At 49.1% G+C, this 16,093-nt stretch overlaps 1 protein-coding gene across 8 annotated transcripts in view; it reads left to right on the top strand.

The window, feature by feature from the left end:
* Positions 1 to 16,093, top strand: part of HDAC7 (histone deacetylase 7) — a 120,662-nt gene that overhangs the window by 62,490 nt on the left and 42,079 nt on the right. The window contains exon 1 of one of the 8 annotated variants that reach the window (XM_085313865.1): positions 6,072 to 6,233. The exons of the other annotated variants lie outside the window; for them this stretch is intronic. The gene's annotated coding sequence lies outside the window, so the exon portion shown is untranslated. Of the gene's footprint in view, positions 1 to 6,071; positions 6,234 to 16,093 lie in introns of those variants that run through there. 8 annotated transcript variants of the gene reach the window in all.

The raw sequence follows: 16,093 nt of genomic DNA, 5'->3' as shown, positions 1-16,093 counted from the left end.
TCAAATATTTGATGTGTTTTGGGCACCGGGAAGGAGGAGCTTTGAGCATCTCAGTGCTAATGATTCTCTGTGCATTCTAATGTTTGTTTAATGTACACAGCAGCAGGAGTCCAGGAAGCTGGAGAACAATCTCTTTAACAGCTTCATGTAACTAGGTATTTTGGCATATCCCTGGGAGCGCAGATCATACAGCCGGAAACATCCGGTGTGTCTTAGGTCTGGGGAGCAGGTGCCTACGAACTCAGCAGTGCTGTACGTTGCAGTGCTGAAAYACCCCTGGCTCTGGGCCTTGGCCCAGGAGAGGCCGTTTCCCTCTCTGAGCAATGCAGCAGCTTAGCCAGAGTGACCTGCTCTGTCTGACTCTTTCTCTGATTTTGAATGCCTCATTCCAGGCTGTGATGGCCCAAGCAACGCAAAAGCGAATGCACATCGCTGTTCCCTGATCTGCTTCTGTTTCCTGTTCTGCTCTGTATGAGCTGCCCCACTTGCCGGACCCGACTCTTCTGAAAGACTCTGCGGTCTCTGAATGGAGATAAGACTAGAGTTTAACGCAAAAATTGAGAGAATTTCCTGCTGCTGGAGGTGGAGCCGGCATAATGCTGATTTAGAGCTTCGACTTCAATCTGCACCTTCCTCATGYTCCCAGGCTTAGCTTGGCTGTGGAAGCTGACTTGATTCTTAGCTTATTYGGTTCTCCTAGCCTTGTGGCCACTGGCAGGGTCAGTGCCTAGCTAGGGTCTGTAGGAGGCTTGTGCATATGGATTCCTGATTCCCTGGCTGTCTTTTGCATTCATGATTCCTAGGTACGAGGAGTTGCTGACATGCTGCATCCTCCTGCGGTAGGATGGGGCCTGGCAACTGAGACACCCCCTCTGCATGCCCAGGCTCAGTGGTGAGACGCTGGTATGTGAGATGTAAACTCAATACCAAAGTTTAGATTACAGCCCTGTGAAAAACATCAGCTCCCCTAAATGGAGCCCAGATGGTGGCGGAAGCTGTGCAAAGCACCGAAGCAGAGGGCCAGCAACGGAATTGCAGGAACCATGTGAGCAAAGGGACCGRGGCTGTGGGGGAGGAGGGAGAGAGGAAGGGAGACAGGATTACGGCTCATGTAGGCTGCAACACAGGCATTTAGCCACCGCTGTGTGCACCAAGGGTCAGTTCCTAAACCAGGCTGGTTAATCCACCTCTTCCCCTTAAAAACAACTTGGGATGACCAATGTCTCCTGAGTTGCATCACTGTAAATGCTGCATTTCCAAAGCTGAGGTTTCCCACAGCCCATGACAGCTAAACTTGTGGGCATAAGAGACCAGAACTCTTGGGCAAATTAGAGGAGACTGAGCAGATGTGAGGCAATGAATGTATAAACTGTGTTCACTTGGGAGCTCTGCCAGAAGAGTAGTTTCTCTGCTTCCTGGTTTTGGCAGGTTCAGAACTACTGAACCTAGGGACAGGGTCGAGTGTGTGTGTGTGTGGAACCTGGAGACAGAGCTGTGTCTTAGGTAAGCTGCGCTCTGACACTTGCCCAAGCAGCAAGACGACTGCATGGATGAGTGCAGTCTATGGGGAGGCTGACCATGACTCAATATCCTGGTTGTGAAAACAGCAAATGTCCCRGGGCATAGCTGGGAGCACTGTCTGGGAAACTCGTTGCAATCCTTCCCCTTGCTGTCCTGTGGGATCCTCAGCCAGAGCTGCCTCCTGGGCACTTCAGGAAGGTGTGGAGCAATTGAAGTGCCTGGTTGACTGGGGGTCCGCAAAGCATGTCTTGTAAGTCTGGACCCCCAGAAGCCAAAGAAAATGCTAGTACGTGCAAAGGAGATTGAGATGCAAGTCATGCTGTGATGATGCGAGAGCAGATTACTACTTCCCTTGCAAGCAGGACAGGTAATGGCCTCTGACTGCACCAAGGAGACCTCCTTTGTCTCCTGAGGACAGACCCAGTGCTGAGGATGTGCTGGGAGGATTGGAGCGCAGTCCCCTGCTCTGGAGGGTTGAACAGGTTAGCTGAACAYTGGGAATGGCAGAGACAATAATTCTCCCTGTGAACTAGAGAGCAGGGGTAAGATGACTTAAGATGAGGCACCTATATAGAAATCAGGGCGCTTTCTGAGCTTATTTTGRCAAGAAATTTTGGGAGATGCTAAGTACCTCCACACAGGATCAGCACCCTTCCATTATGACCCTGCTCTCTTCCCCTGCTTGATAAAACATTGATTTTTTTTTTTCAGTGCAACATACTAATGTATGTGCATCTTTGTCTTGGCCTGTGTGATGCCCCAAGCCGAGGAGACTTTCTGGGTGTTGCCACAAYAAAGCAGCGCACAGCAGTGCCGCAGCTGCCCTGAGCAAGTCCATACTTGAAGAACCGTATCTTAAATGGCAGCTTAAGTCATRGAGTTTCTCTGGGCTTTGGGGTCCAGAGGATGAGGTGTGGAGATAGGGGACTGCTTGGTCCCTAAGGTGTCTAATGCACGCTTCTGTGCCCTAGCAGAGGAAGGGAACTGGGGTTGAGCTAAGGGAGAGAGCAGGAGAAATAGTAAGGAACGGGAGTCCTGCAGACACCAGCACCACTGGTGTCAGTGGGCAAACCTGGCTACACATAGCCAGGCAGCTGTGGACGACACTGATCCCAAGGGCTTAGAGTAGGTGCACACATGCGGCGTTCACCTCAGAGAAAAGCCCGTGTCCCTTGAGATAACAATATATGCAGGAGAAACACACCCCTCCCCTTGGAGATAAGTTTGTGTGCAGACACAGCCCAAAGATAAACGCACAAGAAGGCAAACTTCCAAGTAATACACCTGTACGGACCCGRAGCACCTGCAAACACTCTCCGTGCAATTGTTGGCTTCCTCCCAGGGTGGCACAGCCTCCTTAGCGCTGGTCTGGGCACACCAGAGAGCCCATGGTTTTCTCCTAGGCATTATTGAGAGCACATGTGCCCCCGAAGTCTGGAGATTTATTGTCGTCTATGGATAGAGTTTGTTGGCTGCAACTTCCAAAGATGCCCAGGGCGGCTTAGACCACCAGAGTGCTRTTGCCCCAGCATAGGGCCTGCTGCAGCCCTGGGGTAACCTGATTTCTGGTGGTRTCCTGGGCTTCTCTGGTGTTTTTGAGGATTTGGGCCTGCTGTGAACTGAAGTCCTCTAGGATAAAGGACCCCGGAAATGTGTTGTAGCTCATATGCTAAAGCATGTGGCTGGTGAAAGGAGAGTGTGTGGATCCATGGGCACTGTGTGCCCCACTGTGTGCTGTGCYTCAGTTGCTTTGAATGGCCAGGATCTAGCGTTTTTGGAGGATGCTGACATCAGCTGTGAATTCAATTTTCAAATAGCTGATGACGTAGCTTCTGTACACAGCCTGGAGTCTTAAAAATTCCTTTAGCTCTTGGAACTTTGTTAAACTCCYTGCTTCTCAGAAAAGCTGTGAAATCAGGACACACTAAACTCTCGCTGGCATGGCCTGACCTTGAAGGGCATGCCTCATTGAGGACAGGGGAGGTTGCGCATGTATTTCGGATGCCATGGTTTCAGTCTCTTGCCCTATAGGATTACATCTGTGTAAATTAATGCAGGGAGCTGAACTGTATGTCTTGGTCACAGTTTAGRTTCAGTGGAAAGCAAGTCCACACAGCTGATGGAGCTGGAGTTGCTTTCTCAGAGCAAAATATGGGTTTAACTCCCTTAGCTGTAGGTGTTTGTGATGATGACATTTACATCTGAGCTTGAACCACATGTTACTGTGCTCTGTGCAAGCAGGAGGGCTGTTGGGGCAGACAAACCRCACTATTTTAGGATGTCCACAACAGGATTATTCCTGGTGTCTCTGCAGCCAGCTCAGACATCTGCACTGAAATGTCGACTCTGGCAGATGAATCACAGCTGTAGCTGGTAAACTTGGAATCTTGTCCTGAAATCAGACTAGCGTTTTATTTTTCAAGGCTGACTGGGAAGTAGTTAGGATGCTGTCACGTAGATCCCAAATCGGATAAGGGGGACTGGGGAATTTTGGTGATGATCAGTTTTTGTGCCATAAGCTCAGAAGTGCTACAGAAACAACAGTCTCTGTAAGATAAGTAGCAAATGAATACTGAGGCTATGAAAAGCTAAGACTTGTTGCAAGTCACACTGTTTAGGACCAGTGGAGCTGATGGATAAACAGCTGGAGGATGTCACCCAACTRTTTGGGTGCGTGACTTGTGAAATGCAGCAGCATAAGTGTAGCAGATATCCTGAAAGACAAGGTCATAGGTGATAGGAATCCATGTGTCAGTTCCTCTTTGCTTATCTCCAGTAAAGCTAAGTGTGCTCCACGGGCAGATTTAAGAGATGCTAAACAGTTGAAGGTAAAAGGCTCTCCTAAAAGAAACTCCTCATGCTAATTTTAGGGGTTCTTAAGATGTGCGTTGGCACATCAGTTGCACCCTGTGGTTACTCTGATGAAAATAAATACCAACAGAGGGTTGTAACCAAGCAGGGGTTGGTTTTTCTGTGTCTCATCTGTCACCAAGAAGGCTTACTGTAAGACACCCTCAACTTGGGGGAGAGCAACAGCCTAAAGAACAGTGTACTGAAATGTAGGAGTTCTTCAGGGAGTCAGAGAGCTAGATATCAACTCGGTGCTTCTTTTTATCTTCCTGGGCCTTGTTTGTAAATAATGCAGCTGAATTATCTTCTTTGGAAAGATATCTTTTCATGTCATCTTTTAACTCTGATAATGCGAGTGGTGTCTACTGATGCATGCAAATCACTTTATTTTGTTGTTCGAGGACTCTCTTTCTACTAGGGAAATGAGCTTTCGGGGGGGCTTCCTCTCCCACATGAATTGTTCTCAAGAATAGGATTAATGCTTTGTGTCCTGTGGCAGAGGTCTGCTGGAGCCCTAGGAGCACTCAGTGGTCCTTCAGTGGGGACCCGTCTTTGRCCCATGCAGGTATTAAGCTAAAGATGTGTTTTGCAAGATGTGTCTGCACACTGCATTATATTGTCAGATGTGGAAAGAGAGGATACTGTATGCTTTGAGCATGCGCTGAGTTCTCATTTAAAAAATATTGATACATTAGTGCTTCTTGGTCAGATATAGGCTAGGCGCTCTGTTCTGGTGCTCTGTAGTTGCAAAATACTCCTAATGTGGATTCAACTTAGCAGTGAAGGTTTATCTAAAGCTTTTCTATTTTCTGTCCTCTGCCCTCTCTGCCTCCCTACATATGTGAAAGTCTTTATGCTTGTAACCGTTCTTGCTAGTAGGAGTTTATTAGTTACAGACCAACACCAACCATACCCACAAGTAGCAAATGAGCTGTCAGGAGAAAGGTGGGGCTGGTCCCACTCAGGGAACGCCATGGTGGCTGTATTCTGAGTCTTCAAGAATAACTGCATGGGGTTGAAAGGTCAAAGTCTACATTTCTTGAATGATGCCATTGATAGGCCATCAAGTAGGAGTAAGGAGGTGCTATCACTTTTGTAGTCATAACTCTAAGTGGCCTTAATATTGTGAACAGCACCGTAATAAACGCTTCAGACAGAACGGTGACTCATTGGATAAGACAGAGCTACAAAAATGTAGAACCTACTTTGCATGGCGATGGTGATGAAACTCAGGCTGGGTTTCTCAGCAATGAAGACTCCTGGTATATCCACTCCTTTGAGTGATGGACTGAAATAATAACGTACCTGGAGGCAGAGGCTAGCTTGCAGTTTGTGTGTGCTCTGTCCATCTTAAGGGAACAACCCTAGCAATGCCACAACCAATCTCCTCTCYTGTCAAATCACAGCAAAATGGAGTCCTTCGTGACATGTCTGACATCTCACTCCTTCTCTATCCAAAGTTCTACAAATCTTATTTGCAGTTCTTGTCTATTTTATTGGCTGCCTTTTTTGTTTGTATTTTGAGGTGTGGATTTGTAATGACAAATCCTTGGAAGCTCTGTCAAGATCAGGGAATTGGAAGCATGATGTGTTTTTTTTTTTGGGGGGGGGAGGGGATCTTGCTGTAAGGGTTGGATGTCTTGCTGGGTCTAGCTTAGTCATGAGTAACTGTGTTGGTTGGGTGGAGGTTTGCGGGTCTGTGTTCTGCAGGAGCCCAGACTGGATGATAGCCTGCGACAGTGATGGGAACACGTGATAGCACTTGAGTGCTTTGCTGCTGGAGAGGTTGGGATGCTGGAATGAAGAGGTCGTTTCACACCATGCCGACGTGTCTGAGACAATTTGCCAAGCRAGCGAAGAAGGTGATGGGTGTGTCTGAGAATAAGCTTGGGAGAGGTGCAGGGTGTAGGATGGGGTACTGGCACATCTGGACATGGGACAGAGATACTTGCAGAAGGATTTGTGGGCTAGGCTTGGTTTGAGCTTGGGTGTGTGTGCACTCTATCTGCRCTGATCTGCATGTCCTCCCTTGTGCCTTCTTATCTTCTGGCTTGGTGGGGAGGCTTCTCCATGTTGCCTCCTAGAGGAGAAGAGCCTTGCAAAATCACACAACTTTTCCCCTCTACCTGTGCCACTTTCATGTTCATCCCTTCTCAGCAGTTCTTGGGCATTCCTGAACTTGAGAATGAGAGATGAGACTGAGCCAGAGCTCACTCATCTACTAGTCTGATGTTTCCAGGATGGTAGCCCAATTTAGGAGAGTGTTTTTCAGTTATGTGCTGTTGGTTTCTTTTCCTAAGTGCTTAGAATTGCCACAATAGATCTCCTAGTCAGAGAGAGAGAGAGAGAGAGAGAGAGGATTGTCCTCTGCTGATGATTTTATTTTGTCAGAATACCTAAAGTAATGGTAGAAAGGCTGAAACTAACCTGGGTTTGGGGCAAGGGCTTGGTCGCAGATAAATATTTTCTTGTAGATCTGTGTTTTAAGAAGGCATTTGACATGCTTATCCTCAGGAGTCTTAATTGAAGAGTGCATTGAAATTGCCTTGGATGGAAGTTTGATGTGGGAAGCAGGAGACCTTAAGAGTAGTGACTAGCATGGCATGCACAATCTGGAGCAGATATTGATACCTTTGTGAGAAATGGCATTTTCAGCTCCTCTGCCTCTAGTACTAATTAAGAAGGGGTCTTAGGAAACTTACGGCAGTTTGGCCTCTCATACATTGGCATTGTGGCTGTCTTAGGTTTAAGAGCAAAAAAAAAAAAAAAAAAAAAATCTCTACAAGGCCAAAGCTGAGAGAAGTAGGTATTGAGAGGTGAAGAAAGAAATGAAGATGGGATCTGAACAGGGCATGGTATAAAAAGTCTGTAGAGCAGTGTCTTGCACTGAATTTGGGGCTAGGTTCAGTGGATTTAGGCCTGGAATGAGCTGGGGGGATGCAGGAAAAGTTTGTGCAGTTCATGGCTTTRTGTGCCTTAGTATTTCACTGCTGAACAGGATGTTGAGAAACTGCTGTATTCCTGATGCATCCATTCCTGGGACAGACTTAGGTCTGGCAGGGCTTTACTGAAGAAGGAGGCCAAACAGCTGGGAGAGGAGGTGAGAATAGCAGAAATTAGATTTGAAGGAGCTGATTTATCTGGGAAGATTTTTTAAAAAAATGCCTTTTTTTTTTTTCTATCTGAGATCATGGTCTCCATCTAGATTGTGTGAGACAGGCTGTGCTTGCTCATCGTTAGTTCCAGTTCCCTGCTGCTTGCTGTAGGACAGTCTCCTGCTGCACCTTTGCCAAATCAGGAATTGCTCCATATCTGTCTGCAACAGATATCAGGGTCAGTAAAAGCAGCCCTAGAGCCAGTCCCTTCTTCCCTTTTGGGTGCCTGCTAATCCACATGTGCAGGCTCGCAGGAACCAAGCAATCTGGCTGCTCCCCGAGCCTTTCCCTAGGCTCTCCAGCTTGCAGTTTTTTCTCTAGCAGCAGCCACATGCYCTTTCCACAGCCCACACAGTTTTTCTTCGTTGCAGGAGACCTAGCAGCAGGATGTTGGAGGAGACTTCCCTGCCAGGACTCTCAGGGTAGATAGACTGGCTCTTCTTCCCTTATCACCTCAAGCTTTAGGAGCAGGAAAGCTGCTGCCCAGCTGCTGAGATGAGGAAGGGCTTTTTTTGGTTTTGGCAGCAAAGGGAATATGACAGTTCAGGAGCTGATGGTTGCAGAGGGACCACCTAAGAGAGCAGAGCTCTGCAGGAAATGGAATTGAGCAAAGAAATGGCAAACTGATGTTGAAACTCTAGAAAGGGATAGTCTTTGCTGYAGAGGAAGAAAAATGGAAGCGTAGGAATGACCTGCCACTAGATGGAGCGAATGGTCTTAAGGGGATTTATCTTTAGCTTCTGGCAAGTTCGGTCCACGACCTTCACTGTGGAAATAATTTCCTTCTTCCTTAAACTGTTAGGTTTCACTTTGGAGAACTGGAGCTGAAGAAGCACGTGGGCCAGGCTTTGGGGAGGGAGTCAGATGCCTTGGAGTTTAGAGTTTGCTCTCTGTGTCATTACCCCTTTGGCAGCAGAGCCACTGCTTTAGTAGTCAGCATTTCCTCTGGCATTTCCAAGGTGTGCACTATGTGATAGGAGTGTCCACCCATCCACCCATCTGATGTCGAGCAGCAGAGTCACCTTCAGGTCTTGCAGGAACTGAAGCTGACTCCAGAGCTCTCAAATTCTGTGTCCTTCAGCAAATGTAGAGTTCAGGGGACTTTTTTTTTGACTGCGTGATCTTTGAGGGAGCAGGCTCACATGCATGAGTACGGCATATGCAAGGATCACACAGTAAAGGGACATCTGTCTGTCCTTGATGAAGGGAGCAGCGGAGCTAGTCTTCCTGGAGCCTAGGAGTTTGGGCAGTGGCCTTCTGGAAAGTCACCTGTACAAGATCTGCAGAACCTTGAGGTTTGCTTGGAGTCACTGTAAGGGCCTGTGGAAGAGCTGGACACTGGGTGGGATCCCAGAGCCGCAGTGTTGGCTCTGTTCGCCTCAGCGCAAGGCCGATGACCTGCAGCAGGGGCCTCCCCTCCCATTCCCTCCTGTTTTCTGGCCCCTCGCTGTTGGCAGCAGAGGTTGTGGATCACGACAAGAATGACGCACTGCCACGAAAGGAGGACTGACTTACAAAAGTCTCGGCTTGCCTCTCTCCAGTCCCAGTTTGGAGCATAAGGAATCCCTGCAGCAGCACCTCCCCAGTGACGCAAGCGCCTGCACCGCGGCACTGTCTGGGTGAGATGCAGCTCTTTTCCCACCACCCGCGCACCAAGGGAGGGATGAGCTAGAGCGACAAAAATGTGCTCTTCCACTTGGGTAACTGCTCCCAGTTTGAGATGAAAACATTTGTTCCTGAAATTGGAGTCATTCCTAGGATTGCAACACCCAGGCTGTGTTTCCAATTAATCTGCTGAAGTCGTCATGCGTTTCCAAGTGCATTGGCTCAGCAGAGAGAAATCTGGCATTGAATTTGCACTGAAATGCCAGCTGAGATGCGCATGGTATTAAATGAGGAGAAAACGTCCCCAGCGCATCAGCCCACTGACACCTGGCACTGTTCATAGGATGCCCAGATCGCCAAGGGGCACAGTGTAGCTCTGGTAGGACTGGGAGAGGGATATGGCAGAGGGTAGAACAGCCTCCTCCTGGAAATGAAAAGGCTTGAAATAGTTGTAGAATTACAGCCATTTTTTTTTTCTGCTGCTTTCCTTCTGTTTCTGGGTGTGTGTTTTGTTTTGGGGAGAAGGGGAGGGACAGGGGTGAAGTGAGTTATGCTTAGTCTATTTGCTGCATCCACATGAGTGTATTTACAGCCTTGCTGCCTTAGTGGTGATAAGTGGGAAAAGTTTGCTGTGCATTGGGATTAGGGAAGGTGATGCGGCSTCTTAACCGCAGACATCATCAGCCTCCTCCCAGGCGTTCTTGTAGGGGTGTTCCTGCTCCTCAAGAAGCAGGAGAAGACTTGAAGCTGGAGGGTGCTCCGTTTGGAAGTTTGGCAATGCCTCCTGCACCATGCATGGGTCGGCATCTGGGTGAGCGGGCAGCCTGGGTTTGTGCAGTGCAATGGGCCGAGTGCTGGCTCACAGCTTTGGCTGGTGCTTCTTGCTTGCGGAGTCCAGAGTTGATGGCCTGGAGAGCTGGCTTGGCATAAGTCGCTGTGAAGGGAGGCAGAGAAACCAGGCCTCCTGAGTCATCTCCATGCAGCAGTGTTCAATTTGGCAGACCCTTTCATCTGAAGAGTGGGTTTTGGGGAGCTGCAGCATGGTAGGATGCAGCAGGACTCTGCTGCCGTCCCAGCTCCATCTGCTCTGTTACTTCAGGCTGGTTGCCAAAGGCACATCTTGGAGGTGCCATCTCACCATCCCCTTGAAACCRCAGTCTGATCCTTTGAGTTTTACGTCCCTGTGTAGAGAGGCTGAGCTCAGCAGCAGTGCTGGGTCCTGGTAGTGTGTCTCCATGTTAGACAACTCTCGAGGGAGCTACTGGCGACAGACATCCCCTTGCTGATCGTTTTTTCTCTCCTAGGGCTAGCTTTACAGAGGCCAGGGTTCTAGCCTGGTGTTGGAAGTGACCTGACACATTCCTTTCATCTCCCATGTGATTTTCTGAGAAGTGAAATTGGATCTAAAATCTGGTCCCAGCTGGGTGGKAGCAGTCTGGTGCGTTAGCACAAACACTCATGGAAAGGCCGAGCTTGCGTAGAAATCTTCCCTTTCCAGGAATGAGGTTCTGCCTGAGGTCCCCCTCCCTCCTGAGTCAGCAGGGATGATGGACGGGACCAGGGAAGGGGGAACGGGGAACTTCAGGCTCGGCTGATGTCCCACCACTGAGGTCAACAGTGACTTTTCCATTCAGGGGTTCATAAGGAACATGCAGTCTGCTTTTACCTTTTGGAAACCAGAGTCAGCATGTTGCAGTGAATAGCATGCTGTCTGCAGAGCCCGACTGCCTCTTGCACCCAGGCCTGCAAAGCCCCTTTCCCTAGGGTGATACCCACTTTCATACAGTCCTGCTTCATCTAGAGCTGGAAAGTGTTAAGTGAGGATGGTGACAAGTCCACTCCCAAGTTGGATCGCGCTTGCTTTCCCATCTGCGAGGGCAGCACCAGGGCAGTATGTTCTTCTGTGGGAGTGTCGTGCGAGCCTGTGCACCCTTCTCGGAGGCCAGAGCAGGAAGGCTCCATCTGCGCCAGATGCGTAAAAGTCTGAAACCGCCTAGAGAGGAGAGGAGCAGGGAGGCAAATTTACTGCTGGTGTTTAATGTTGCTGTGCGTCAGTGTAACGAATATACTTAAGGCTATTGCACTAACTTCTCAAGTTATTTGCYCTCAAATAAAGCTTTCTGATGTGTTTATATTGTGCTGGTTGGTCTCTATTGCATACCCTTTTAGCAGTGACGACGTAATCTTTCTATATGTTGTTTGCTGGACAATAATACTGATGCTTTCTATTTTTAACATGTCATCAGGGCAAAAATACACTTGGGAACCTTCAGTGAGCTGAGCAGCTCTGTTCCTAGCACTGCCTGCAGCAGCCAGCGTTCAGAAGTCATGCTAGCAGCTTAGCAAGCTGTCTTTGCTTTAAATCTGGCTTTTCAGGAGGTAAATGGAGGTTAGTGCAGCCTGATACAGGAGTGAACAAGGGCRTAGAGCCCATCACCACATCTGCAGAGCCCATCACAGAGCCTGTTTTCCTTCTCCTGCTCCAATGGGCTCAGCAGAGCCCCTGCTCTGGGGTCACAGGGCTGTGTGGAGGTGAAGAGGGAGCAATTTGTCATTGCCCTCCCTTTTCTTTCCTCTTTCTTTCTCTAGACTGCGATCCCACTTGGCCACAGCAGTAGCGGGGAGAGACGGAGCGTTTGTGGGTCTGGCTGTGGTCAGGCTTGTGTTGTTGACTCCTATGATGCTTGCTTGCGGGGTGCCTCTCCTGAAATCCCTGCTCAGGCATTCAGATTTCAAATGAATTGAAGTCTTTTTCTTTTWAAAAGCAGTAAGTTTGTCACCCGCCTTGGTCATAAAGAAAGGCTGGAAGTCGTAACCTTTGGAGTCCTCGGGAATGGAAGATGAATAACAAAACTGGCTTAAGATTATAACTCCCAAGTTTGGGGACTGATTCATAACTTTACTGGCCCAGGCACGTCCTTTTGCCACCTTTGTCTCCTTGAATTGCTGTCAGCAGTTGTCCTCCAGCAGGACAAGTTTGTGTTGGTACAAGGTTTTCCGGCTGTAGCCTGGTTGCCTGGTGTGTGTGTCGGGACGTCGGACACATGCATCTCTCGTATGGAGGAGTAAGTGGGAGTGTRGAGTGGAACTTGATCCCTGAGGGACTTTGTTTCACTGTCCGGGCTGATTCCGAGGAAAGTGTCTTCTGCAGGTCATGGTTTTCCCTGCTGTGGAAAGTCCCCCTTGGCCTGAGGAGCGGAGCCACTGACTTGGATTATATGACAAACAAAAAGACTCCGTTACCAGGCTGTGGTCCAGAGACCATGCCAGAGACCATGACTGAAGGTGACCTGATGTTCTACAGGACTGAAAGATCAGAGATCACTTTTCACAGTAGTTGCTGGCTGCCAGTAAAWGTTGGATTAAATCAGAGAACCAGCCATGACACATGGGGATCCCAGGTGAAGATGGAGTCCCTGTAACTCTGACCACCTCTCCTGGATGGGGTGGGAGGCTGCACTTAAGGCTGATCTGATGGGGAGGCACAGCTTTCTCCTGTCCTTAAACTGCACGAAAGATACTACCTGCAGTGTAAATGGATGAGGAAGGGAACTGCAAGGTGGAGAGGATGACAGGATGTACCTGTTGCCATCAGGTTTGTCCTTGGGGAGAACCCCATGCTTTGCAGTCCAGCTGCAGGGACAGGGTGTGCAGCTGCACTAGGCTCAGCCAGTAGCTGGGACAATGGCAGGAAGCTGTGAGCCCTGAGCAGCAAGGAGCTGCTCGCCAGCCACCGGCTTCTCCTGAATCCGAGGCTGTCTCTGCCCCTGCCCCTCCCTTACTATTTCCATCGCATTGTCCGGCGGAGAGGAAGGATGTTTCCAGCCTTCTTCCTTTTTGCCTCAAAGGGACGTRGGGTGGGCGGAGAGGGGAGGAGAGAGGACTTTTCTAGCTGGCAGTTGTGCAATAGGCACAATTGCTGCTCTTCGAAGTGCCGTTCCACTCCTCCCAGGTCAAGGGGCTGATATATCTTGGCTTGAAAGACCATTGAGGCCTCCCCCTCCTCTGCACAATAGATGCACAGAGACGAGCGGCCAAGACTTGGCAACAGTGATGCATCTCATCCTTACGTCCCCACTGGGAACCAGCGATACCAATCGYGTGCTCTGCGTGAGAGCATTAGCCATGTAGGGCCTCCATGCGAGAGGTGGCTCAGATTCCTAGCAAAGGAGCTGCTTCTACAAGAAGCTTGACTTTCAACGGAGACCCAGATGTGGCCACTGCCGTGGCAATCATGGTGTTCTGCAGTGCTGGGGGTGACGCTACTGCTTGTGTCACAGCAGTAGGGTGAGACTGTTGTGACGTTGGAGACTCTAAATGTAAGGCATTTAGAGAAGAAAAAGCGTGATCCTAATATTATAAGCCTTCTTTGCTTAATGTCACAGTGGGGAAGTGCATGTGGAGGTGTCATAGTGGGGTTGCAGGGAGTGGTAAGATCATCCATGAACGGTCCATAACCCTTCAGTGAAAACCGTATGCAGTTGCTTCTGCAACTATTAAAGGAGGTGTGCAGTGAGGAAAGAAAGTGGACATGACATACTATTACTTTATGATGGAGAAATATGGCCTCAAAAGAGGGCTGTGTTTTGTTAGGGGGGAATATTTAACAAAATTGGCTTCAGTTCTTCATCTTGTGCTCACGACATTTATGGTTAGAGAAATGCTGTAAAATCTTCTCTGCCTTTGTGCACCTCTCTGGCTGTTGTAGTCATGCAAAACAAAGGCTCCGTGCTGTGCTGGAGAAGGCTAGGCTCCCACATGCTAGGAAGTGAAAGCAGACTTAATTAAGATGGAAAATGATCTTTGCTTGCTGTGGCTAAATCCCTTTAACGCCAGTAAACCCCAAACACTTGGAGGAAAGATCTTCGTCAAAGCATCACCGCACCTCTCCTTTCGTTTAGAGGTTGAGAAATCACCCATGACACATTTCTGAGGGTTTGACTGTATGGGAGAGTTTTACCAGTTCTACCAGGGTAGTTACTGCTTCCTGGTACCAGCCAAACTAGGAGAAGACCATCTCCTACTGGAGCATCTGTGCTTGCTTGTAACTGCACAGGGATAGCTGGAAGAGCCCAAATTCAAATCTCATGTGTTCTTGAGCCTGTCCTGGGACAGGTGAAGGTAGGACTTAAATGTGCCTGCTACTTTTTACACGGGAGAGCAGAAAGCTTTCAAGATCGTCTTTGGCTTTTTCTTTTTCCCTGTCCAGAAGTGAGTCAGTACCCAGCTCTGCTGTTCTGTCTTCCTTGAGCAAACTCTTCAGTGAATGGTACTCATTACATGCCGCTCTTAGAGAGGCCATCAACAGCCCTTCCTAGAGCTGCTGAGTGTTTCTGACAAAGCCCAGGGTCAGGACTAGCCCATGCAACCTAATAGAAATGTCAGGAGCTTCCAGATTTTGCTGATGACAGGAGGTGTGCGGCAGTGCCAGGGCAATGGAGCAATTACTTGGCAGCAGTCAGAGCCAGCTCTTAGCATTAGCAAAAAATGTGAATGATCTCCAGATTTGTGGAAAGGCTGTTCATCCCTGGTGGTCTGGGTAATACCACGCCTCTGTGTCCTCAGCAGTTTTAAGCCTTATCGACTTCTTGGCCCCACAAGTCCCACTGCATGTGTTGGTGCTGGGCACCCCTGCTGTGGGATATCCAAGGAAGGAAAGGTTGCATGGAAGCAGAAGGAGATGCAGAATTCAGCTGTCCTCTTCCTGCTCCATGCTTCTCTTATACGGATGCTCTGACCGTGGAGAATGCAACAGCATAGTGATTTTAAAGCTGGTTTCAAGAAAAATGATGGTGGAAAAGCTGACGCAATAAAACATCACTTTAAGCCAAGGCATCAATTTTCTCCTTTGCAAAAGGTGAACAAGCCAGGACGTAAGCTTCCTTATGGTCTATCTTACCAGCAGAGCATGTTTCCCTTTGCAAGGCAGAGATGTTCCTGGGTCTGTCTACCGGCTTCTTCCACTGCGACTGCAGCCAGCAGTGTGGATGTGTGCAAGGAAAGTGCATTGGGGTGGGCACATGGCTAAGTGCCAGGTGCTAGCATCTGCACCTCAGTGCCAGCGTCTCCACTACATGGAGGCTTTTGCTTCTCTGACAAAGGCTTTGACATTTCCACCTGCTGCTGTGTGGGGCCTGGGTGCCAGCCACCTGCCTTAGCCCACGCAAAACCTCCCTGTTTATTTATTCCATCTAAAAGCAATAGCCCTAAAAGTTGGGGCGGGCGGGGGGGGGGAATACCCGCTCTGGTGTAATTGCATTTAATGAGTCTGATGGGGCTCCTTGCCAGTGGATCAAAAGGGCTTTTGCCAAGGTTGGGAATTGCCCGTGAGAACTGCAAGGGTGTGGTGTGTGCGCAAGCAGGAGCGCTGGCCGCGCCTGGCTTTGCAATCGCTGGGAGAAGATCTGAAACCTTCCGCCACCGTTCGCCGCACTCACTTGTTGGCATCGGCCAGGTCCACGTTACAGGGCTCAGCCGCGTGGGCGAGTTAACTCCCAARGGCTCACAGATGATACCTATGGGCTGGCAACCCAAATCAATCAGAAATAACCACTGCTGGCATTACAGGAGGCCCTTTAAAATGAATTCATGGTAGAAATGGCTTGAGCATCCTTTCCTCTGGAGCTGGGTTCAACTGAGCTCTGAGCACCCAACAAGGAGCTGTTGTTTGTTTGATATGAAATGAGTTTGGGGAACTTGGCTGGTGATGTGGCTTTGCTAAATTGGAAGCAGACCTGATCCTGGGTGATGCTGAGACCTCAAATCCCAGTCCACTCAGCGGGTTGGATTCAGGGTCTGGGCTTAACCTATGCCGCTAGATTGGGTTCATCAGTGGCTTTTTTCCATTATTTGGGGGTTTTCTGCTTCCTGCCCTTTAGCAGCTCAGCAGCAGGGTTCACCCTGCTTTCTGGGTTAAACTACCTGAGCCTCTGCAGTGTTGCTACATGCGTTGAGCGCACACA

Source organism: Rhea americana, unplaced genomic scaffold (assembly GCF_003343005.1).
Source record: "Rhea americana isolate MKP2758 unplaced genomic scaffold, rheAme1 scaffold_399, whole genome shotgun sequence".
Classification (NCBI taxonomy): Eukaryota; Metazoa; Chordata; class Aves; order Rheiformes; family Rheidae; genus Rhea; species Rhea americana.
This window is presented reverse-complemented; position numbering and strand designations above follow the sequence as displayed.